Below are 24,295 nucleotides of genomic sequence, written 5' to 3'. Positions count from 1 at the left end.
TGTTTCATTACTTCATTAGGAGTATCAAGTTCTGCAATATGGAATCTAAGGTCTGGAGAAATAGATATCCATATCAACCCACGTGCTTGATCTTGCCTATTTTCCCATTTGGATGCCTTATCTTCATCTTGATGTTTAGTTTCTTGGCTTGAGGCTATTTTGTAAAGACCTTTACTTCTAAGTAAATCCACAATGTAGGACCATCATTGGAAATAGTTAGTGTTGTCAAGAATAACTTGACATGGACTTTCCATTTTAACAAAAACTGAAGCTATAAATATTGAAACTAAGTGTTTCAATGGAAAGATTTCAAAAAATTAGGCTGATTAAAAAAAAATGGCTCTGAAAACAGTTTCTGGATGAAGAAGTTATGGTTTTTTGAAAAAAAGTTGTTGAAAATGCCGACGAAGAGCATGAATGTGTGAAAATGAATGATAATGTTATATTTAAAAAAAAATATTCCCCCCTTTCAAAACTTAATCTAATTAGCTCACTTAACAAAAATAAAGTAAAAAAATATGTGACTCACTTTTATAAATAAGTGAAAGTTATTTTTACAATGGTACTTTATGAGCTACCCACTAAATTGTAACTTAAATAAGATAAAAAGACTTTAGAATTATAAGTGACTCACTTTTTATAATGGGTGAGAACACTTTTACATAAAGTAACTTTAAAACATAAGTCACATGTGCTTTTTGAAAAAGTAACTCAACAAAAAGAAAGACTTAAACTTGTGACCTCTATTCTCATAAAGTAACTTTGGACCAAGTGAGCTATTTTAAAAAGTTAGTACTTTTTAGAAAAGAGGAAGGAGGAATTAGATATATATATATATTTCAATCATTGAAACTTTTAGGTGTGTGTTTAATTGAAAAAGATCTTTTCTGCCTATAAAACAAAAACCACAAAACCCAACACGGACATACAAAAAAAAAACAACCTTATAGCTTGAAGTTAGCTTTAGCTAGAAACTTAATATTTTTCTCAATGTTTCTGATTTTTCGAGATCACACTAAGGCGCAGCGAAAAAGAGCATACGCATGAGAAAAATCCTTCATTTATGTTTTTGATTTGCCCAGATCGCATAGAGTTGTGGGGCAAAGAGCATACATAGAAATGAAATGTATAGATCCGGTAATTAAAAATAGAGAGCTAAATAAACCGAAATAAACAAAGAGATGAATAGCTAGAACTGTAATTGAAGACTGTAGCTAGGGTTACTAGAAACGTTTTCGCGTGAAACGAAAGTGGTTCCTCACTAGAATAGATGCTCTTAACACAATAGAATAGTCCTCTCGACCCGAAAGCATTCAGAAATAGTAGATCTAGGAAACAATAGTGGGATGCAGTTGTATCGGCTTCATATTTGGATCACTAAAGGATGTGGCCATCAAATAGCTTCGATACCATGTAGCAATTTACAGAGTAAGTTCCTTAGACAGAACACCAAAGGACATCACTCACAAACAGATCACATATCAATACATTGGTATTCTTAACGTGATTAAAACCCTCAAAGAGAAAACAGTCCACTGCCTGAGCCAACACAACCACTGCATGCAAATTATTAATAAAAGAATGAAAATTTACATAAGTTTTTCTCATAAATGATTACCCTACAAACAACCATCCATGCTCTTTAAATAGAGATCATGGACCAATCGGGTGTTAAGCAATGGATCAAGTGTCGGTAATACCTGTTGGGTTGTGTTATATTCTTTCCACGTAGTTAATAGGGGGTTTGAAGGGCACCCGTAACCCCACTTTATGGGGTCCGGGGTAGCGCCCCGAAAAATTTTGGCTTTGGACCATATGTTAGGTTGGGCGGACCCACCTATGGTTTTGTGCATAATTTTCGCACATGTTTTTTGGACGTGATGGTTTTCGGTCCATGGTATTGGACGCGATGGTTTTTGGTCAATGGTATTTGATGCTTCGGCATGTATAAATATGTATTATAACATTGAAAGGAACATAATGAAAAATCAAGCTGGTAGTCCCGGTTTTGGGATCCAGGGAAAAATCTCTGTGCATATGTGTTTTATGGGTTATGCTCTCGCATTGTTTATTTTCTTTGTTTAAGAATTTGTATGCAGGTAATTTCTGTACAGGGTTAAAACCTACATTTGCTATCAGAGCTATTTTGGCTTCAAGGGGACGCCTTTGTTGCTGAGGGGTTTCGCTCAGGCCTGTGGTAGACCCTGTTCAGTGGGAGATCTGCGAGATCGATTCTGGTGGTGAAAGAAGATGGCGAGCAGTGGAAAGATAGAGATTGAGAAGTTCAATGGTTAGAATTTTGAGTTGTGGAAACTCAAGATGGAGGATCTGTTGGTGGATAAAGATCAGTGGATCGCGGTAGATCCGGGTACTAAACCATCGGGAGTGACGGATGAAGAATGGAAGAAGTTGGATCGGAAGGCAAAGAGCACAATACGATTGTGTGTCTCAGATTCAGTATTGCTGAATGTATCAGGGGAAGCTATGGCACAGGCTTTGTGGGTCAAGTTAGGGACTTTGTACCAATCTAAGTCTCTGGTGAATAAATTGTTCCTGCGGAAAAAGCTGTATAACCTAAGGATGAAAGCTGGAGACTCGGTGACAAAGCATCTGAATGCGTTTAATACTATGGTAAGTCAGTTATTATCTGTTGATATTAAAATTTCAGATGAAGATAAGTGCATCAGTCTGTTGTGTTCTCTACCAGATTCATGGGATAGTCTGGTTATTGCAATAGGTAGCAATGCAACTGCTTTGCAGTTTGATGAAATAGTCTCAGCCTTGCTGATGAAGGAGATGAGACGGAAAAATATGGACAACCAGAATGGTGATGCCTTGTTTATACGAGGACATTCCCAGAACAGAAACAAAAATAAGTCATCGAGTGGGAGATCTAAATCTAGAGGGAGATCTAAATCTCCAGGAAAACCTACAAAGGTGGTGTGCTGGAAATGCGGAAAGGAAGGGCAGTTCAGAAGGGATTGTAAATCTAAAGCTCCTGATAAAGGAAAGGGATCTGATGATGCTCCTTGTTACATAGTAATTTGTCACCATTGGTCACCGTCCCTGTTACCCCTGTTTCCGTAAATGATAGCTCGCACAATCTTGATTCACAACATTATCTCTCTGTCTCGTGTCGATGATGTGGGAAACATTATGGCCCACCTTCGATCAAGGTCACTTCCTGTCGACTTCAGCTCATTATCCAGGAAGCTAATCTAGAGACTCCCTTCCGGTGCCTTGGAGCCTGCATGCCTCAATGGCAGGTTCTTCGTGTTCGACGTGAGGTTTTCATCATTGGCCTCCGATCGAATGATTCTACGGGTGTTCGATGTCAGATCACTAATTCACACGTCGTAGATTGTACCTATAGTACCTTGAGGGCCATTGTCATTATTGGTGGTACCTCTCGCGTCTGTTAACAGTTTTCAATATTGACTGGTAATCAGGCGATGTTCATGCATGTTCGACTTCAGCTCATATATTCACATGCTTGAACTTGTACTTCTGTTCGGGTGGAGATGGAGCGCAAGACCCTGGATTGTGTCTGTTGTAATCCAGGCGTGATTCTTGATACATGACTCATTCACTGGATTGCTGTGACCATACCTGAGTCAATTCATTGATCCTAACCAGATGGCTGCGTCCATACTATGGATCTAGATTATCATGTACTCTCTTATGGATGGCTGCGACCATACCACGTACATCATGTATTTGAGCTATCAATTGTATCTCTCAATGCAGATTCTCGGTGGCAGCTACATGTGTTCTTGTAAAGCATTTCACCCCTCTCTCTCTCTCGGGCCTCATGCTTTAGGGGGCATCTGTTACACAGTAATTTGTCACCATTGGTCACCGTCCCTATTACCCCTGTTTCCGTACATTGGAGGACGCATTCCGGGACCTGTGAGCAGTGACATAGCATAAAAACACTTGCATTATGATCCCCTGAGTAGGTACTTCATGTTCCCTGAAGACACCTTCTGCAAATTATCCCTGAAAAGTGCCCTTTTTCCATTGGCGCGGGTCCACAGTGTCTTACCCGCGCCAATCACTGAGATCCTCAAAAGGGGGTGCGACCATTGGCGCTCTGTATTAGAACAACACCCGCACCAACCAAGTTTGGTAATGATTTTTGACAAACGCGCACCCATATGTTTTTTCCCTTCAGATCACGAAGTCTTTTGAGGATAAAATCCATCTGATAGAGGTCGAGAGTCATCATCTATCCTTGACATCTATCCACAGCGGCTTTTCGGAGATAATGTCAATCCACAATGGGTGTCCTGGTGCATTGTATCTTCCTCCCTTCTCCATCTATAAAAGTCTGTCCTCATGCATTAGACAAGCTAGTTTTTGAGTAATGCTAGTTGTGATTATGCTTGTCTTGAGTGATAGTAAGAGTCTTGAAGCATAGGGAGGTTATGCTGCTAGAATCCTGAGAGAGAGAAGCTCTATTGCAAGACATACATAGCTACTCGCCCAGCTAGAGGATAGGTTCAACGTTAGAACCTTGGTTGTATCTTTCTCTGCTTATTATTCATTAATAAACGACTACTGTTATGGTTCCAATCTCATTGTTCATCATGATAATGTTTGGTTTATTTCCTTTCTGACTGAAATATAGTTGTATGACAGTGGATTTTATGCTTGTTCTCGTTTCGTTCTTTGCATGTGCAGGTATCCATACGTGGGGATCGCAAGGATTGTGACCTGCCGAAGCAAGGGAACGGGAGCATCAACTCTTCTTCGACATTAGCGTTGGACTCCAGGTTGGTTCTCGTAATCCACTTTTAATATGCAACTAGGAACTTGCGTAGTAGCGTGATTTGATTGTTGCTAGTCCCATTTTGAGCTAGTGGGATCGCCTTTGTCTGCAGAGGGGATTTACCTCTCCAACACTCCTTCTGCAGAGGCGAAAACCATCTCAGATGAAGGTGGGGATGTATACTTGGCTTCTTCAAGTACACATGTAGATCATGAGGCATGGTTGATTGACTCAGGTGCATCCTTTCACTTCACTCCCCATAGAGAGTGGTTCTGCGAGTATGAGAAATACGATGGTGGTGATGTCTTCTTAGGAGATGATAGGAAGGCTAGAATCATTGGTCGGGGAAAAGTAAAGTTGAAGTTGCAAGGTGGAAGGGTTAGAACACTTCCGGGTGTTCTACATATTCCTGCATTGGCCAGAAATCTGATTTCTGTAAGCAAGTTGGATGATGCAGGTGTAAAGACGGTGTTCGAGAAAGATACCTGCAAGATGGTTCAAGGAGGACTGATATTAATGCGGGGAGTTTGGATTGGAACTCTGTACAAGCTGCAAGGTAGCACTGTTGTTGATGGGTGCAATAGTTCTATGGTTCCTGAAAATGGAGTAGAGAATCTAGTGGTCTCTGGAGAGAAGACCATGTTGTGGCATCAAAGGCTTGGACATATTGGAGAGAAGGGCCTTAAAATACTTCATGGTAAAGGTATGGTAGAAGGTATGAATAATAGCTCTCTGGATTTTGATTTCTGTGAAAATTGTGTATATGCGATGCAGAATCGGGTGAGTTTCCTCTCTGGTGGTAAGAGGACGAAACAGATATTAGAGCTTGTGCACAGTGATGTGTTTGGACCTGTGAAGGTTCCATCACTGGGTAAGTCTGTGTACTATGTATCATTCATAGATGACTTCTCAAGGAATACATGGATATATTTTCTTAAGAAGAAATCTGAAGTCTTTGACAGGTTTAAAGAATTTAAGGCTCTGGTGGAAAATCAGACAGAGAAGAAGATAAAGGTGCTGAGAACAGATAATGGTGGAGAATTTTGTAGCAAGGAATTTGAAGAATTTTGTAAGAAGTGTGGTATAGCACGGCAAAAGACTACTCCATATACACCTCAGCAAAATGGAGTCGCAGAAAGAATGAACAAGACGTTGATGGAAAGGGCAAGAAGCATGCTCAGTGGTGCCGGGTTAGGACAGGAATTCTGGGCAGAGGCGGTGGATACTGCATGTTACCTCATCAACAGATCACCTTCATCGGCGTTGGAGGATAAGACTCCACAAGAAGTATGGACCGGCAAGAAACCCTCTCTTTCACATCTAAGGGTATTTGGATGTGATGCATATGTACATGTTCCAAAGGAGAAACGAACTAAGTTGGATAGTAAATCTGAAAAGTGCATCTTTATTGGGTATAAGGATGGTTTAAAGGGTTATAATCTTTGGAACCCAGTCACACGGAAGGTTGTGTACAACCGAGATGTGTTGTTCAAAGAGGTAAAAGATGTTATTCTACATGAAGTCCAACCAAATGAACCTGAGAAGATAGAGTTTGAGCCAAAGGAGGAAGAATCAGACTCTGCAGCAGAGGAGGAATCAGAAGATGAAGAGCCACAAACTCCGGCTGTGAGAAGATCAGTTCGAGAAAGAAGGCAGCCATAAAGGTATAGCCCATCTGCTTTCAGTTCAAATTTTTCTTTGTCTGTTACTGATAATGATCCCAGAACTGTGAAGGAAGCAGTGGATTCAGAGGATGGAAAACTCTGGAAAGAGGCCATGGTCGATGAAATGGCATCTTTGCACAAAAATGAGGCTTGGGATCTGGTGGAGTTGCCGGCTGGAAGGAAACCCATTAGCAGCAAATGGGTGTTCAAGAAGAAGACAAATGCAGAAGGAAAGGTGGAGAAATACAAAGCTCGGTTGGTAGCAAAAGGTTATTCCCAGGTGCCGGGAATTGATTTTGGTGATATTTTTTCTCTTGTTGCCAAGGTAACTTCTATTAGATTACTTTTATCTGTTGCTGCTGCTTTTGATTTTGAGGTAGAACAGATGGATGTGAAGACAACATTTCTTCACGGGGATTTGGAAGAGGAAATCTACATGAAGCAACTTGAAGGCTTTGCGGTGAAGGGTAAGAAAGAACTGGTATGCAAGTTAAAGAAGTCTCTGTATTGGTTAAAATAGTCACCAAGGATGTGGTATCAGAAATTTGATACATTTATACGGGGACTTGGCTTCACCAGAAGCAAAGAAGATCATTGTGTGTATTTTAAATTAATTGGTGATCGTATTATTTATCTGGTCTTGTATGTGGATGATATGTTGCTGGTTGGAAATGAGAAAGAAATTATCCAGGATTTGAAGACCCAATTGTCCTCCAAATTCGACATGACAGATCTTGGTGTTGCAAACTATATTTTGGGCATGGAAATTAAAAGAGATCGGTCAAAGAGGAAGCTCTGGTTAAACCAGAGGAAGTATGTCGAGACAATACTCCAGAGGTTTAATATGCAGGATAGTAAACCAGTGAAGGTTCCTATTCCTGTAGGTGTGAGGTTATCTGCTGAACAGTGTCCCAAGACACAAGAAGAGGAAGAGGACATGTCTCGTGTTCCATATGCAAGTGCAGTGGGTAGCCTGATGTATGCAATGGTCTATACTAGACCAGACATTGCACATGCAGTGGGAGTATTGAGCAGGTTTATGTCAAAACCTGGGAAGGAGCACTGGACAGCAGTGAAGCGGGTTTTCAGGTATTTGTGTGGCACTAGTGATTATGGTTTGTGCTACCAAGGAAGACCAGGATTGGACAAAGTTTTGGATATTCATGGCTTTGTTGATGCAGACTGGGCTGGAGATCTGGATCAGAGAAGATCTACAAGTGGGTATGTGTTTAACCTATTTGGAGGTGCAGTCAGTTGGATGAGTAAGAAACAATCTGTAGTGGCACTATCAACTACAGAGGCAGAATACATGGCAGCCACTCATGCAAGCAAGGAAGCAGTTTGGTTGCAGAGATTGTGTTCAAGTATGGGGTTAGTACAGGGAGCTATAAGAATAGACTGTGACAGCCAAAGTGCAATTTTCTTGGCAAAGAACCCTGCTTATCATTCAAAGACAAAGCACATTGATGTTCAGTATCACTTTGTGAGGGATATGATAGAAGACAGAAAGGTGTTGCTGGTAAAGGTGGACACTTTGAAGAATACTGCAGATGCATTGACAAAATCTGTGAGCTCTGAGAAGTTCTCTTGGTGTAGAGAAGCAATGGGAATCTCAGGGCCGAAAAAATGACTAAGCTCTCCAGTGGCCCCCTGTGGAAAGAAAACAACAAGTGGGAGATTATTGAGTTGTGTTATATTCTTTCCACGTAGTTAATAGGGGGTTTGAAGGGCACCCGTAACCCCACTTTATGGGGTCCGGGGTAGCACCTCGGAAAATTTTGGTTTTGGACCATATGTTAGGTTGGGCGGACCCACCTATGGTTTTGTGCATGATTTTTGCACATGTTTTTTGGACGTGATGGTTTTCGGTCCATGGTATTGGATGCGATGGTTTTCGGTCCATGGCATTGGATGCTTCGGCATGTATAAATATGTATTGTAACATTGAAAGGAACATAATGAAAAATCAAGCTAGTAGTCCCGGTTTTGGGATCCAGGGAAAAATCTCTGTGCATATGTGTTTTATGGGTTATGCTCTCGCATTGTTTATTTTCTTTGTTTAAGAATTCGTATGCAGGTAATTTCTGTACAGCGTTAAAACCTACAATACCGAGGAGAGAATGAACTGTCGGATTACTACATATCATGACTGTCGGATTGTAAGTTACAAAAGTACATAGTAAAGAAACACACTTTACCTAACTCTGCACTAAACCAAATTATACTTAACTATTTCCCATGTGTCGGAATATCCTAACATTATTTCTAATGTCAGACATGATGTATTTTCTGATTTGAACATTATTATGCACTGTAGACAACATTAGACTACTCAATAAATTTAACTAATCATTAAATTTAACCATTTATTCCAACTTCCTATGAAATCAATCAATTTTGAAAATGATGTTAGATACCACCAAAAATGCACCCACATAAAATAAAAATTCAATAAGTGAAAATGAATAGTCATCGGTACAACACTGATGAAAAACAAGAAGAGATGAAGGATAAACCTTCAAGTACAAAAAGCGAGTAATACTACAAAACTAATGACACTACTTGCTTTTCATAAACTATTTCTCAAGCTTTCACCGGAAAATAATGAACTTCTCAAACAATGCTTCAAAACATTACTAACATTCCACTCTCAATGTTATTCCAATCACAATTTACTCCAGATAATAAATAAATAAATAAAACCAAAAAAAAAAAAACCAATGCTGCTTTAAAATCCCAAAATAGGCCACTGTGATTTCTGAGCAAACAAATTCCAATCGGACTATGTGGAGAGTGCCTTGGAAAAGTTGTTACAAAATGTACAAGGAAAAGGCACTTCAGAGAACGAAACACTCGTGCTCCATTTGGCTACAACATATGAATAATTCATATAATAATTGGAGATATATTCTTTTGTGCTCCGTCATAGAGAAACAACACAATCCCCTGTATAACCTCTATAAATATGACATGCCACAAGAGAAAATGCTAAGGAATTGATACTTGTTCTTGGTGTTGTCAATTACGTCGCAAATAAGTTTCAGGTTTGTAATAATTATATTTAGCTGAATTGAAGTGCAATTAATCTATTAATTGATATCTTTGAATTCTTCATCCCAATTGTTTAATATTGGGCAGTTTAGAAATGAATCCAGAGCCTTTCCCTAGCTAGCATATTACACGCTTACAACGAATGCACGCACCTAATACGGGTAATAACTCTACTTTCTATAATTTTTGTTTGAAGCAGGACCTTGGATCTTGTTTTAAAGGGTAATAACTCTACTTTCTATAATTTTTCCTATAACGACAACCAAAAAATCATGTCTATAATGTACCTTGATGACAGATATAATATATATATTGCTTTTTTCTCTCCAAAAAAAGAGGGTCAATATCCGACAGCTCATTTCAACTCGTTGTCTTTGCAACAACAAACACATTCCTCTCAGTCAATATATTGAATTCGCCCTACATTCACTAGTTACAATCACTGTTTGGTGGTATGACAGTTCCACTGTGGTTCCAAAGATTGACCGTGTAGCCTTTGCATGATTTGAACTTTCAAATTTCAAAATTAACAGTTACACAGAAGAACCAAAACTCCAATTACCAGGTGGCATGTGTGTACTTCCCATGAACAATTATGTGTTATTAATCAGAGTCATAGAGTAAAGCCAAGCCATTAATCCATTAATAAGGGAAGAAGGCATGTAAAGTATGATATAATCCCCTAGCCTGCTATGGTTATAATCAGCTTAGGAAAAATAACAATGATGATTCCCTTGATTCAACACGATTGAGCGAGAGTACTAATAATAATAACAATGAATATAACATGGAGAGGAGTGGTTTTTCTTCAAGCTGAAATAAAATAAAATGACTTGGATTATGCGACAAATGATTATATGGTAGTAGTTGAGAAAGACACAATGATCACGATAGCATAGATGAGAGGAGAAAGGTGTTTCGATTCACGCATCGAAGTTTCCTTATCGGCCACGAGATCTATGGCCCTCCTGCTCTGCGAAACTACAATATTTGCTTCGGAGCCGAGAACTGTGGAAAACTTCAACTTTTGACCCCTTGCATAATCCCATGAATATGAGACAAGACAATTATTTATGTCGTTGTTATTTTAATGAATGTTACTTTCAGGGAGACAGGAAAAAAAACTATAAACAATAACGAACACCAAAGTTGCTAGAACTACTTTGTTTACCATGCTAAACAGGCTTGTGGTCTCAGAAACGGGAATAACGCAGAACTTCAACAAAATATGGAACTGCAAAATATATATATATATATATATATATATATATATATATATATATATAATGATATGCTCGAACATCAAGCTGACCAATAATCAAACGATTTCCATGCATGGAGTATATATATATATATATATATATATATGCCCAAACATCAAGCTTACCAACAATCAAATGATCTCCATACCTCAAGGATATTGTTGAGGTTGATGACGAGCGCAACTTTTACCTTTGGGTGACAACAAAACACTTCCAATCCAGAGCTATCATCATTCCTCCTCCACCATCCATGGCATGTCAAAAACAACGAGTGCACAAGAAGGCTGCTAACTAGTGGCTCATTCGACCGAGCCTATTAATTGTGCTCCAATATCACTGTTAAATATATAAAATTGGAAACCAAACTCAATTATAGTAATGAATTGATCTCAAAGAATGAGGTACATAATGTATATATAAATACATAATGAAACTGTTTATTCAGTTTATGGGTTTTATTGGACTCTAATAACCAATCACCCTAACATACATTAACCCAAATCACAACCCGAGGATTAGGTGTCTAACAGTTGCTGGAGTTGATGTGATGGGATGTTGAATGATGATGAAGTAGCAGGTGCCTACATAGCTTGGGGTGGAAAGGCACATCTGCAAATGAACCTGAGATGAATATTGGTTTGTTGACTATTGATGAAGTAGCAGGTGCCTACATAGCTTGGGGTGGGTAGGAATGTCTCCAAAGGAATCCAAGTCGGATGGTGCTATGCTGAATGTGAAGCAGGTGTATACTAAAGTGGGATGGGAGGGCACATCTCCAAAGGGAACCCACTCTGAATGCTCCTCTTGATAGAAAAGTTCATGGATTTTGGGTGGGGTATGAAACTAGGCCACACCATAGATATACATGAACTATAAATGCGTTGTAAACACATAACAAAAGTGGCCATGGGTGTTGCAAATGTTGTGATGAGGCAAAGGAACTGAGGCTAAAAAAAATAGTAGATGGGCCTTAGTTATGTGTGTTTCTTGTGTGTGGTGGCAATGTGTTGAATGGTTGAGAGGAAGTGACCACTAAGACATCCAAAATGTGATTAACAAACTGACATATGTGGGAAACATTTGAGCAAAAAGACAAGAGAACTAAGTTGGTGTAGAGATAGAGATGAGACTGTTGGAGTGGCTAATGAAGCATGAGATGGCATGCGGAAGAAATAATGCTCAACAAAATAAACTAAAACCTTGTGGTAAACTTGTAGTTGCTAGAAAATAGGGAGGATGTTAGTAGCAAAATTTTAGAGCATAAGGAAAAAAAAATTAGATCTGGCCCCAAGGAACAACTTGCTCTGATACCAATTGATATGCAATTGATCGAAGGTGAGGCTTTCTAAGCCTCACCTCTTAGCTGCATCTTCCAAAAGGAGCCTCACCTCTTAGCGACATCTTCCAAAAACTTTGCTTAGAACTATGGAAGCAAACACAATTACACAAGATAAGATAAAAGACTCTAATATTCACTAGTGTTATCATGAAGCTTGATGGTCTTTTAAGGAACTATTGAAGCAAACACAATTACACAAGATAAGATAAAAGACTCTAATATTCACTAGTATTATCATAAAGCTTGATGGTCTTTTAAGAAGATTACAAATACATATTTTAGAACTTGTCTCATTTGTTGTGAGTTGTGAAATAGAAAAAAAGTAAATACATTATTGATATATTGTCTTTCTTGATATAAATTACCTAGGACTAGATGTTTACTTCCTCATTAGATGTTATCATTATGACCCACACAGCCTTAGTACCCATAAATAGAGATATTCCCAGTGTCACAGTTACACCTTAATGGGAAATACAAACATTCATGATTGCCGTAGTGCAAATAAATAGCCATCTTCATACTAATGCAACTGTCACGGAATGTTACGCCTCTACTTATGATGTAGAGTAGCTCTGATCCCATATTCCCTCTTTTGACAGCTCTACGCAAGACCTACAAACCCCCGGTGCAGAGCAACTCTGCTCTTTGCCTGTTCTTTCTCCTAATAGCCTTACTCAGTGCCTGCAAAACCTGCAAGTAACTAACATCAACATAGTATTGTAGATAAAATATTTGAACATGGAATGTTTTTTCATACAACCCAGGTGTTGGGGATTTTTCTATCAAAATCCCAAAAACAACCAAACAAACTGAACACAGAGAATGATACTCTGTTTTGATCTCCAGGATCTTAGCACAGGAAAGCTTTAAAACAAATTACTGAGAACAGAGTATTGAACACACATATAAATGATTTGTATTCAAAATAAACTGATACAAAATTCATCCTCTTACACTCAGAGGGATTTACCAAGAGACTGCTTCAAATGCAGTTCCAAAAGCAAAACATTCAAACTGTTACAAATCTGCACAAACAGAAAACATTTCTGCACTACTGTGCATTCCTCTCACATTGCTATACTACGCTACTGTGTATTTTTTGAACATCACTCGCGCTGCTGCATTCTATATTCTTCGCACTGTTGTGCATTACAATACCTCTCTACATGGGCGCTGCTACGTCTCCCCTCTTCACACACTAACACAAAAAAAACATTACAAATATATGTATGACAACAAAAGAAACTTACTTCACATTTTCACTTACCATGCTCCGTAAAAGAAATAATGGAAATTAAATGCTTTTACCGACTATTACTTGAGCCCATACTCCTGCTGAAATGAAATTAAAAACTTCACCAAAACCTACCAACCCACAATAAATTCCATTTACTGTTTCACTGACATTTACTGACGGTAAGTAAAACTTTTACTTCACGTAAAATTTCATTTAATGCTGGCCCATACTTCACCCATTGACTTCATTTATATCGCATCGCAAAATCTCTTTTAGCGGAACACTAAAGTGGAGCACACACACATTAGTGCGATCTGCGATATGCGATCAGATCGCATCGCACCATCGCGATCGCAGAAATCACAACACATATCGGAGGGTGGCAGGATGTGATTGCGATTTGCGATATGCGATAGATCGCATCGCAAAAATAAAGCTTCAGTTGAAATTATTATTTCAACACTCCCCTTTAATTTCAACTGCTGGGTTATCAATCATACCCAAACATTTCCTCAAAAATTCAAAGCTCTTCTGATCCAGTGGCTTTGTCAGAATATCTACAACCTGTGCCTGAGTCCTGCAATGTTGCAAAACGATTTCTCCATTGTTCACCAATTCTCTGATGTAGTGAAACCTTGTATCAATGTGTTTCGTTCGCTTGTGAAACACAGAATTCTTGGACAACGCAATAGCTGAGCTATTGTCACAAAAAATTATTGTTGCTTTTGCCTGCTCTTGGCCTAAACTTCTTAACAGTCTCCTCATCCAAACCGCTTGACATGCTGCTGCTGTAGCTGCCACGTACTCTGCTTCTGCTGTAGACAACGCCACAATTGGCTGTTTCTTGGAAGCCCGTGAAATGGCTCCTGAGCCCATGTGAAAGACATAGCCGGAAGTGCTTTTCCGATCATCCACACTTCCAGCCCAATCGCTATCGGTGTAGCCAACTAAATCTGAACTTTCTGAGAAGGTATATAAAATGCCAAATCCTTTTGTACCTTTGACATACCTCAGAATTCTTTTTGCTGCCTGCCAATGTGCCTCTTTTGGCTTCTCCATGAATCTGGAAATTAAACTAACAGCAAACATTATGTCAAGCCTAGTTGCAGTTAAATACATAAGGCTGCCAACTATGCTCTTATACAAGCTAGGATCAAAATCCTTGCTGTTGTCCTCTTTGCTGAGTTTTAATCCCATTACCGTGGGAGTGATTGCTGCCTTGCACTCTTGCATATGGAATATTTTCAACACTTCATTTACATATCTTGCTTGAGAGATAAAAATCCCATTTTCATTTTGATCTACTTCTATTCCTAAGAAGTATCTCAGCAAACCCATGTCAGTCATCTCAAATTCCTCTTTCATGACTGATTTGAAGTTTTCAATGAGGTAGTCTTCATTACCTGTAAAAATTACATCATCAACATACAAGACAACAATTAAAATCTTACCATCCTTTTCTTTGATGTAGATGGTGGGTTCTCCCTCACACTTGTCAAATTCATTTTCCAGTAGATAGGAATCTATTCTACTGTACCACGCTCTTGGCGCTTGTTTCAGCCCATAAAGAGCTCTCTTCAATCTGCACGCTTTGTGCTCTTGGCCTTTCTTTTCATAGCCTAGAGGTTGTTCAATGTAAACCTCCTCCTTTAACACTCCATTTAGGAATGCCGACTTCACATCCATTTGGTAAACTTTCCATTTGTTTTGTGCTGCTATGGACAGCACTGCTCTCACGGTTTCCATTCTTGCAACCGGTGCGAAAGTTTCCTCATAGTCTCTTCCATACTACTGCTTGTATCCCTTGACAACTAGCCTTGCCTTGTGTCTTTCAATTTTCCCTTCAGCATTGCATTTGGTCTTATAGACCCATTTGACTCCAATAACTTCTTTACCTTTTGGTAGCTCAACCAAATCCCATGTCTTGTTTCTTTCTATGGCATTCATCTCCTCATCCATAGCTTCTATCCATTTCTTATCTTTAATAGCATCTTCGAAATGAATAGGATCATCAACATGAAAATACAAGGCAAATAAGGAATTCATTCCTTCATTATAAATGTCACTTAAATTTCTGAACTTCTTACCTCGTTCATTCGGTGTGCAAGTGCTTGAGGATGCACTTGAATTTCCTCCTTGTGGTGTGCTTGGAGAAGCACTCTCATTTCTCCTCAAGGGTGTTCCTTGCTGTCCTTGTGTTGGCGCTGCTGTTTGAGGATGTATTTCTACCATCTCCTCATCATCTTCATCATGAGACAAATAGTTTTTAACATTAACTGTTTTCTCTATGCTTCCATCCCAAGCTTCTTCCTCAATGAACTGAACATCTCTGCTCACAAAAAACTTCTTGGTGGATGGGATATACAACCTGTAAGCTTTGGATTCTTCACTGTATCCAATGAAGATACATTTCTCCCCTTTGCTGTCCAACTTCCTCCTTAGCTGATCAGGAATGTGTGCATAGGCCACACATCCAAAAACTTTCATGTGGGTGACTCCTTTCTTTCTCCCACTCCATGCTTCTTCCGGCACTTTGTTCATTACAGCTTTTGTAGGACACCTATTCAAGATATATACAACACAGTTTACGGCTTCATCCCAATAATCATTTGGCAAATGCTTTGCCTTCAACATGCTCCTCGCCATATCCATGATGGTTCTGTTCTTCCTTTCAGCAACTCCATTTTGCTGTGGGGTGTACCTTGTTGTGAATTGCTTGTGAATTCCATTTTCTCTGCAAAAACATAAAAATTCTTTGGAGATATACTCACCTCCTCTGTCTGTTCTCAAGACTTTAATACGCAACCCACTTTGATTTTCCACAAGTGCTTTGAAATTTCGGAATTTTTCAAACACTTCCGATTTGTTCTTCAAGAAATAAACCCAAGTCTTTCTTGTAAAATCATCAATGAATGTTAGAAAATATTGGCTGCCTGCTAAAGATGGGGTTTGCATTGGTCCACATAAATCTGAGTGGACAATTTCTAAGGGTGCTTTTGCCCTTATGCTTTTCCCTGATGGAAAACTTTCTCTGTGTTGTTTTCCCAATATGCAACCTTCACAAAGGCTGTCCGGTTTCTCTATCAATGGTAATCCTCTTACCATCCTTTTTCTGCTCAACAAGTTAAGACCTCCAAAGTTGAGATGTCCAAATCTCAAGTGCCACAACCAATTTTCATCCTTTGGCACACTTTGGAGAGCCTCTTGGGAAACTGCTGCCATTGCATCTTTGTTTTTAAAATCTGCCCTTATTCTGAGCGGGAACATTCTGTTCCTTGTCATCTTCACTTCAGCAATACATCTTTTGTTGGGTGGAATATCCATGATGGTGCATACATCATTCTCAAAGAAGACATTGTAACCTTTTTGGACAAGCTGTCCAATACTCAAGAGGTTACATCTCATTCCAGGGACATAGTAGACATCTGCTATGGTTTTCCTTTCTCCTTGCTTTGTAAATATTTTTACCTCTCCTTTACCCATAACAGAAATTTTTCTATCAGTCCCAAGTGTGACTTGTGACTTCACACTTTGATCTAAAGCAGAAAACAGGGCTAAGTTTCCTGTCATATGGTTGCTGCAACCGGAGTCTAGAAACCATATATCTTCACTATTTGTTTCAGCCATATTACAAGCCAACAAAACATTATCTTGGCTGACATTTTCTCTAGTAATATTTGCACTAGAGCTATTACTCACATCACGCTGCTTCTTTCTACATTCACTGGCATAATGCCCATATTTTTTACAATAATAACATTGGACATTGGGTTTTTCATACCTTTGTCCTTGAGCATGATGTTGTCCTCCTTGTTGGCTGCTGCCTTGACCTTGGTTCTGATTTGGATCGTTGCTTCTTCCTTGAGCGTTTGCTGGACTGTTTCTTCCACCTCTGTTCTGGCTTCTGCCTCTTCCTCTCTTGTTTCCTCTGCCTTCACCTCTTCCTCTTCCAAAGGACATCTGGGTCTTAAAGGCTTGCTCTAGAGATGAGTTTTCACTTCTACTCAACCTCTGCTCATGTGTGATCAGTGATGCATGAAGTTCATCAACTGAAAAGTTTGAGAGATCCTTTGTCTCTTCTATGGTGGTGACAATCACATGGAACTTTGAGGGTAGGCACCTCAATAGTTTCTCCACAATCCTCCTTTCTTCAAGTACCTCTCCATGAGATCTTATTTGTGTGACCAAGCCAATTACTTGAGTGAAGAATGAGTCAATATTGTCTGACTCCTTCATGCATAGGTTCTCAAAATCTTTCCTCAGCGATTGTAGTTTTGCTGTCTTCACTCTCTCCATGCCTTGATAGGCTGTCTTGAGAGTTTTCCATGCTTCTTTAGATGTCTTGGCTACTGCTACCCATGGAAACACGCTTCCATGCACTGCCTGATACAAGAAGAAGAGGGCTTTTGAGTCCTTCTTCTTGTGGCTCTTTAACAGATCCTTCTCTCCTTGAGTTAATGCATTAAACTCATTCTCATCTGCTGGTTGTTCAAAACCATCTTCAACTATTTCCCATAAGTCTTGGGAAGCAAACAAGGCTTTCATTGTTATTGCCCAATAGTCATAGTTTTTACCATCAAATAATGGGAGCTGCATACCCATGCTATTGCTGGTGCTGGTGCCAGCCATTCTTGCACTACTTGACTATGCTTCAAAATACAGTGAAGTATTTAAGAGAAATACCTTGGATTCTTTTGCCTGAGACTTTACTTTGCTGGAGAAGTTGCTGCAGTAAGAATCCTTCCTTCAGCTTCTTTGACACCTTCAAAGAGCCTAGACTAGCTCTGATACCATTGTTGGGGATTTTTCTGTCAAAATCCCAAAAACAACCAAACAAACTGAACACAGAGAATGATACTCTGTTTTGATCTCCAGGATCTTAGCACAGGAAAGCTTTAAAACAAATTACTGAGAACAGAGTATTGAACACACATATAAATGATTTGTATTCAAAATAAACTGATACAAAATTCATCCTCTTACACTCAGAGGGATTTACCAAGAGACTGCTTCAAATGCAGTTCCAAAAGCAAAACATTCAAACTGTTACAAATCTGCACAAACAGAAAACATTTCTGCACTACTGTGCATTCCTCTCACATTGCTATACTACGCTGCTGCGTATTTTTTGAACATCACTCGCGCTGCTGCATTCTATTTTCTTCGCACTGCTGTGCATTACAATACCTCTCTACATGGGCGCTGCTGCGTCTCCCCTCTTCACACACTAACACAAAAAAAACATTACAAATATATATATGACAACAAAAGAAACTTACTTCACATTTTCACTTACCATGCTCCGTAAAAGAAATAATGGAAATTAAATGCTTTTACCGACTATTACTTGAGCCCATACTCCTGCTGAAATGAAATTAAAAACTTCACCAAAACTTACCAACCCACAGTAAATTCCATTTACTGTTTCACTGACATTTACTGACGGTAAGTAAAACTTTTACTTCACGTAAAATTTCATTTAATGCTGGCCCATACTTCACCCATTGACTTCATTTATATCGCATTGCAAAATCTCTTTTAGCGGAACACTAAAGTGGAGCACACACACATTAGTGCGATCTGTGATATGCGATCAGATCGCATCGCACCATCGCGATCGCAGAAATCAAAACACATAACGGAGGGTGGCAGGATGTGATTGCGATTTGCGATATGCGATAGATCGCATCGCAAAAATAAAGCTTCAGTTGAAATTATTATTTCAACACCAGGCGCTGTGAAACTGAGAGCATTTCTTTCGTTGACTAACAATTGTTTCAAAAAGAGAGAGTCTGTTGAGGCGTGTTACTTTGGCAGCAGAAGAAATTGGAACTGGCTTTGTGTTCATCAGAATTACAGATTACAGAGGTCCCTTCATCGGAGTGATAGTTCCCGATCCTGTGTTGTAAATTATTTATGTTCAGAGTTATAGATTCAAGTAATGAGCTTAAATGCATAGATGGAGGGGAAATTCTATAGTTATAGATGCCGATTTTTCACAAGTATTAAGTAATGAAAAAATATTTATTCATGTCAAATTCCCGAATATTTTAGAAATTTGAAACATAGGAATAATGTCAAATAGTTAATTTAATTTTTATCTATTAAAACCTTAAAATATTCTAAAATTTATTATTCAATATAAAAATAATGCATAAACAAATAACACTAAACATGGTACATAGTTTTGTACAGAGCTATGGCTGAGGGGTCCAATCCGGGTGTGTCTCCTCGTCAAGCGAGAGGGCAAACGGAGTCCACGCTCTCTATCATTACGGAGATAGTTAAAGCCTGCAAACCTTTCGTTTTTTTTTTTTTGGGTGTGTTTTTGGTGAGGATATGTGGTGTCTATTTAAATAATTTAATGTTCCAAAAACTTTATAAAAATTATATTAAAATTTTCCTAACAATAAGATAATTAAGTATTAAAAAAGGGCCATAGTTCAAATTTATTTATCTATATTTATTAATAAATTTATTGTATATTATTTATGATAATCATGGTTATTTTAGATTTTTATTTGGTGTATATTCAAAGTTTAGTTCGACTATTTTCAATTTTATTTTCTTAATATATTCTTAATTAATTTGTTTAAATGGGAAAAAAAAAATTGTTTTTCAAAATTTCATTTTTATTTTTTTTAAGGAAAAAAAGCATGATATTATATTATCTGTTCATAAAATATAAAATGTTCATTCACATCATAACATCAATCATGGTATGTAGGAGAGCATATTATGCATCCCCACCCAGAAGTATCAGGTCTAATAAACTATACATTATACTCAAGCCATGTGCCCATAACAATCCATGAAAATGAAATTTATGCATAGATAAATATATCAGGACAGGATCTAAAAAGGAAACATGTTGTCTGTCGAGGCAATTGAATGCCAGTCTATCTATCATCTGTATTGTTTGGACAACTGTAGAAGATGAGCAAAAAATATTATACAAAATTTTACAAAAAAAAAAATTGGGTTAGAGAAGAAGTTACCCTAGTAATGGAAATTCCCCAATTTCAAAAACATTTTGTTCCCATGTTACCTCCATGTGCATATTACCGATCTTACCATGCAGTCCCTTTTTCAATAGTCTGTTAGCTTCCTTGTTCTGTTCTCTACCAATCTATTGAATTGATTTGTTGCCATAGTAGATCAATTCTCCCCAGCCAGCCATGTAACATGGGGTTGTTTATGGATGCTTTGCCCATGACCTGATCTATGATGATCTTGGAATCTCCATATAGATGAATGTGAGGAATACCAAGGAAATTATGGAACCATAAGAGGCCCCATAGTGCCATGGCTTCTGCCCTGGTGTTGGTGCCACTACCTCCATTCCAGTAAACCCTGTAGGACAAATCAGTAGAAATTGCAATCCAAAAACCACAGCCACAGGTATTTCTTTGTGCTGCCCCATCAAAGAAACCCATTGGATATTTGAATTGCATGTTGATTTTCTTTTGTTCTCTGATATTGGAGCATGTGGATTGTGTGGAGTGAATGGAAATATTTCTGATAATTCTTTCAAAAACCATGCAAAAATCTTTTGTGGAATTTTGGAAAATATACCTATTTATCCCATTCCAAATCGCCCTAGAAAGGAAAAGTGGGATAACTCTCCATGTAGATTTTTGATTTCTCCATAATTTTAGAGAATCCACAATGCATTCTTGTTGTATATAATGAAAACCTAAGTGGGTTGAAAGTTTTTTCCATGCCTGTACAGTATACGGACATTATAGAAAAATATGTGTATTGTTCTCGACATCCCTTTTGCAAATGGATCACATCACCGGTCCATGCCATTACCTCTTCTGCAGATTCTCCCATATAAGATTTTTGTTGTGGTAGACTAGCCATGTGAAGATTATAATTTTATATGGAGTTTTGGTTTTCCAGAAGAGATATAAGACTTGATGCTCTCCCTGACTAGCATCCATGTTGCACATAGATAAGTATGTGTTAGCAACAAGTATATTATCTGATGTCATCTTACCGATCCATATGATTTTATATTGAGTTCTTGTACGAAAAATACTGAGTTGTTTCATGCCAGTAATAATCTGGTTGCACTCCATTCCCTTTTGTCCAAACAGTCCAATCTCTTGTGAACTTTTCCATATGGGCCATGGTCCCTGCCAGTGTTCAATGACCTGGGACGAGAAGTATATGCCACGTCCATTTAAGAAATGAACAAGCCTCTCAAAAATGCTACATTCAAAGCCAACACCCAGAATTGGATCTATACCGATAAGGATTTTGTTGCCAGATTGCATCTTCCATGCAAGGTGTTGAATAAATAATTTTGCAATTTTAAGAAAACTAAGCCAGATAGTTGATCCATGTCTGATTCCAATGGTGCCTTTGCGGTACCAAAACAACAAGTCTTGGTCCTTAAGGTATTTTTGTTGAATGACCCTACTCCAAGTGCCAAACCGAAAAATACCCCTCTAAAGGGATTTGATCAGAAGAGACCTCCTAGAACGTCGTAAGTCCATGACTCCCCATAATTTGACCAGGTGGTATTTTTTTTTGCCATTGCTCACCCCCAGATGAAATTAGCCATTATGCGATTTAGATAGTTTATAATAGTGGCGGGGATGTAAAAAATATGTGCCCAGTATACCCCCAATTGTGTAAGGACCGCTTGGGTGAGTATGACCCAACCCCCGACAGACAAGAATATAGATTCCCACCCAGATATCCTTTTGAAAAAAAATCTACAAGCCATTACTAATCAGCAATTCTGTAACTACAAGGTTTTATACGGTAGCCAAGGTATTTCATACCATTTTGGATCTGCATTGCTTCAATGCTGAAAAGGCTTTTGATATATGCAATAGAATCCATGTCACATTGTCCATGATACAAAATAGATTTATGAACATTCACATGCAAGCCAGTGGCATTTGTGAATCTTCTAGAAACATGAAAAAGATAACCATGCAAGTCGAAATAACATACCCATGATGAGAACATCGTCGACGAAGAAACTATGTGATATGTTGATGTTGTTTCCCAACTTTAGAGCCTAGAATTGTTCCTGTGCGACTACCCTTTTTATGTGCAAGCTCAATCCATCCATCCCCAAGATGAAAAGTAGAGGTGAAAGGGAGCATCCCTGGCGAAGACCCCGGCCAGCCCAAAAGAACTTAGATGGATATCCATTTATGATAATAGCATAGTTGACATTGTCAACACATGCCATGATCCAATCTACACATTTGGGTTGTTATCCAATTTTTATGAGAAAAAGTCTGAGGAAACCCCAATCCAGACAGTCGTAGGCCTTTCGTAAGTCAACTTGTAAAATAGCAGCATTTACTTGTTTGGTATTAATGGTATGCATGCATTCATGTGCATTTGCAACAATGTCATGTATAAGCCTATCTTGGAGAAATCCATGTTGTTGAGGTGTAATATGGTGAGACAGGGTGCAACACATATGGCCAGCAATGGTCTTTGATATAATTTTGTATATGAGATTGCATAGTGATATAGGTCTGAAGTCTCAGAAGTTATTAGATGGACAATGCTTCAGGATGAGTGCAATATATGTGGAGGTGATATGGTGATGAATATTACTAGTGATCCTCGACTCCTCCACCATGCCCAATAGGTCTTCTTTGAAAAGATCAAAAAAATGAGTGAAGAGTTCTATCGTCCATTCGTCTGGACCCAGACTTTTATCACCCTGATTTTAATTCTCCCTCTATGACCTCCTTATAAAACTCATCATTTGTCTCCTCATCATACATAATCGAGTATGGTTCAATCCCCCATATGAGGTCCTCCACAACAATATCTTCATTATGGCCATATGCACTTTGGAAATGTTCAACAATGACATTACTAATCTCCTCATGTGTCTAGATATATTGTCCATCAGCTCTTTTTATCTCCCATATAGTGTTGATGTTGTGCCAATGATTTGCATAGCAGTGGAAAATTTTGGTGTTGCAATCACCCTCCTTTATCCATAATGCCCGACTTTTCAACCGCCATGTGGATTCCTCTATAGAGAGGAGTTGTTTCTTCTTTAGCTCTAAGGCTTGTATACAGGACCGAGTAGAATCACAAAGAGAGGTGGAGGAAATCATAGGAAGAATAGAATCCAGTTCCCGTTGAATGTCAAGGAGGTCCTTTTGTAAGTCCTTGTATTTCTGTTTTTGCCAAGATTTGACTTCCCCATGAAGGGTGTCCAGTTTGTTAAGAATGTTAAGCATTGGGAAAGGGTCGTTTACATAATCACGAACCCATGAATCCAACACTAGCTTATTAAAGTCTGGATCCTCCAACCAGGTTCTGTTGAATTTGAAAGGTATGCCCATGCGAATATCCATTCACCTCGATTTCAAATTGATGGGTCTATGGTTGGATATAAAATTTTTGATGATATCAATGTGGACATCACCAAGTCGGCCTACAGGTTTTCATAGACAAAAAGACGATTCAGTCTCTTAGCAACATATGTCGTGCCAGTACGGCCATTATCCCAAGTGGGAGCCATTTTCGGACGGCAGATATCCACAAAGTTGTGCATCATAATGGCATCTGAATCATCCCAACCAGGGGATCGATCTTCCTGGTGCGTCCCTACACTTAGTCCAGTCCGATAGTGCAGTTGAGGTCCCCAGCAATGAAGAGGAGGCTAGCTCCATTATAGCAGAAGTAATCAAGCTGTCCTAGAAAATAAACATGTCTTTATGTGGAGCATAAATGTTCAGAATATGACCATAAGGCCACCAGACCACCAAAGAGACCCGCAGCAGCAGTAGAAAAAATATACCAATTCAGAAACATTTTCTGAAAATAAAGAACAACTTGTGGAACAAAATGCATGGTTTCTTGTATAAGAATGATGTATGGATGCAAAGAGGATAAGAGGCATTTGAGAGCCAAGTATTTAGGGGCAGCCCCCAGACCCCTGATATTAAGTGAGATGAGAAAAGTCACGAGATT

The 24,295-nt window shown here is 38.7% G+C and overlaps 1 pseudogene; it reads right to left on the bottom strand.

Annotated features, from left to right (window-relative positions):
• Nucleotides 1-23,843, bottom strand: part of LOC149209298 (G-type lectin S-receptor-like serine/threonine-protein kinase SD2-5 pseudogene) — a 43,021-nt pseudogene extending 19,178 nt beyond the window's left edge.
• Nucleotides 23,844-24,295: the final 452 nt, after the last annotated feature.

Source organism: Pinus tabuliformis, chromosome 1_2 (genome assembly GCF_031772625.1).
Source record: "Pinus tabuliformis cultivar Carrire ecotype Pingquan chromosome 1_2, CPIR1, whole genome shotgun sequence".
In the NCBI taxonomy this organism is placed as follows: Eukaryota; Viridiplantae; Streptophyta; class Pinopsida; order Pinales; family Pinaceae; genus Pinus; species Pinus tabuliformis.
The sequence above is the reverse complement of the archived record's forward strand: the minus strand, read 5'-3'. Positions and strand labels throughout refer to the sequence as shown.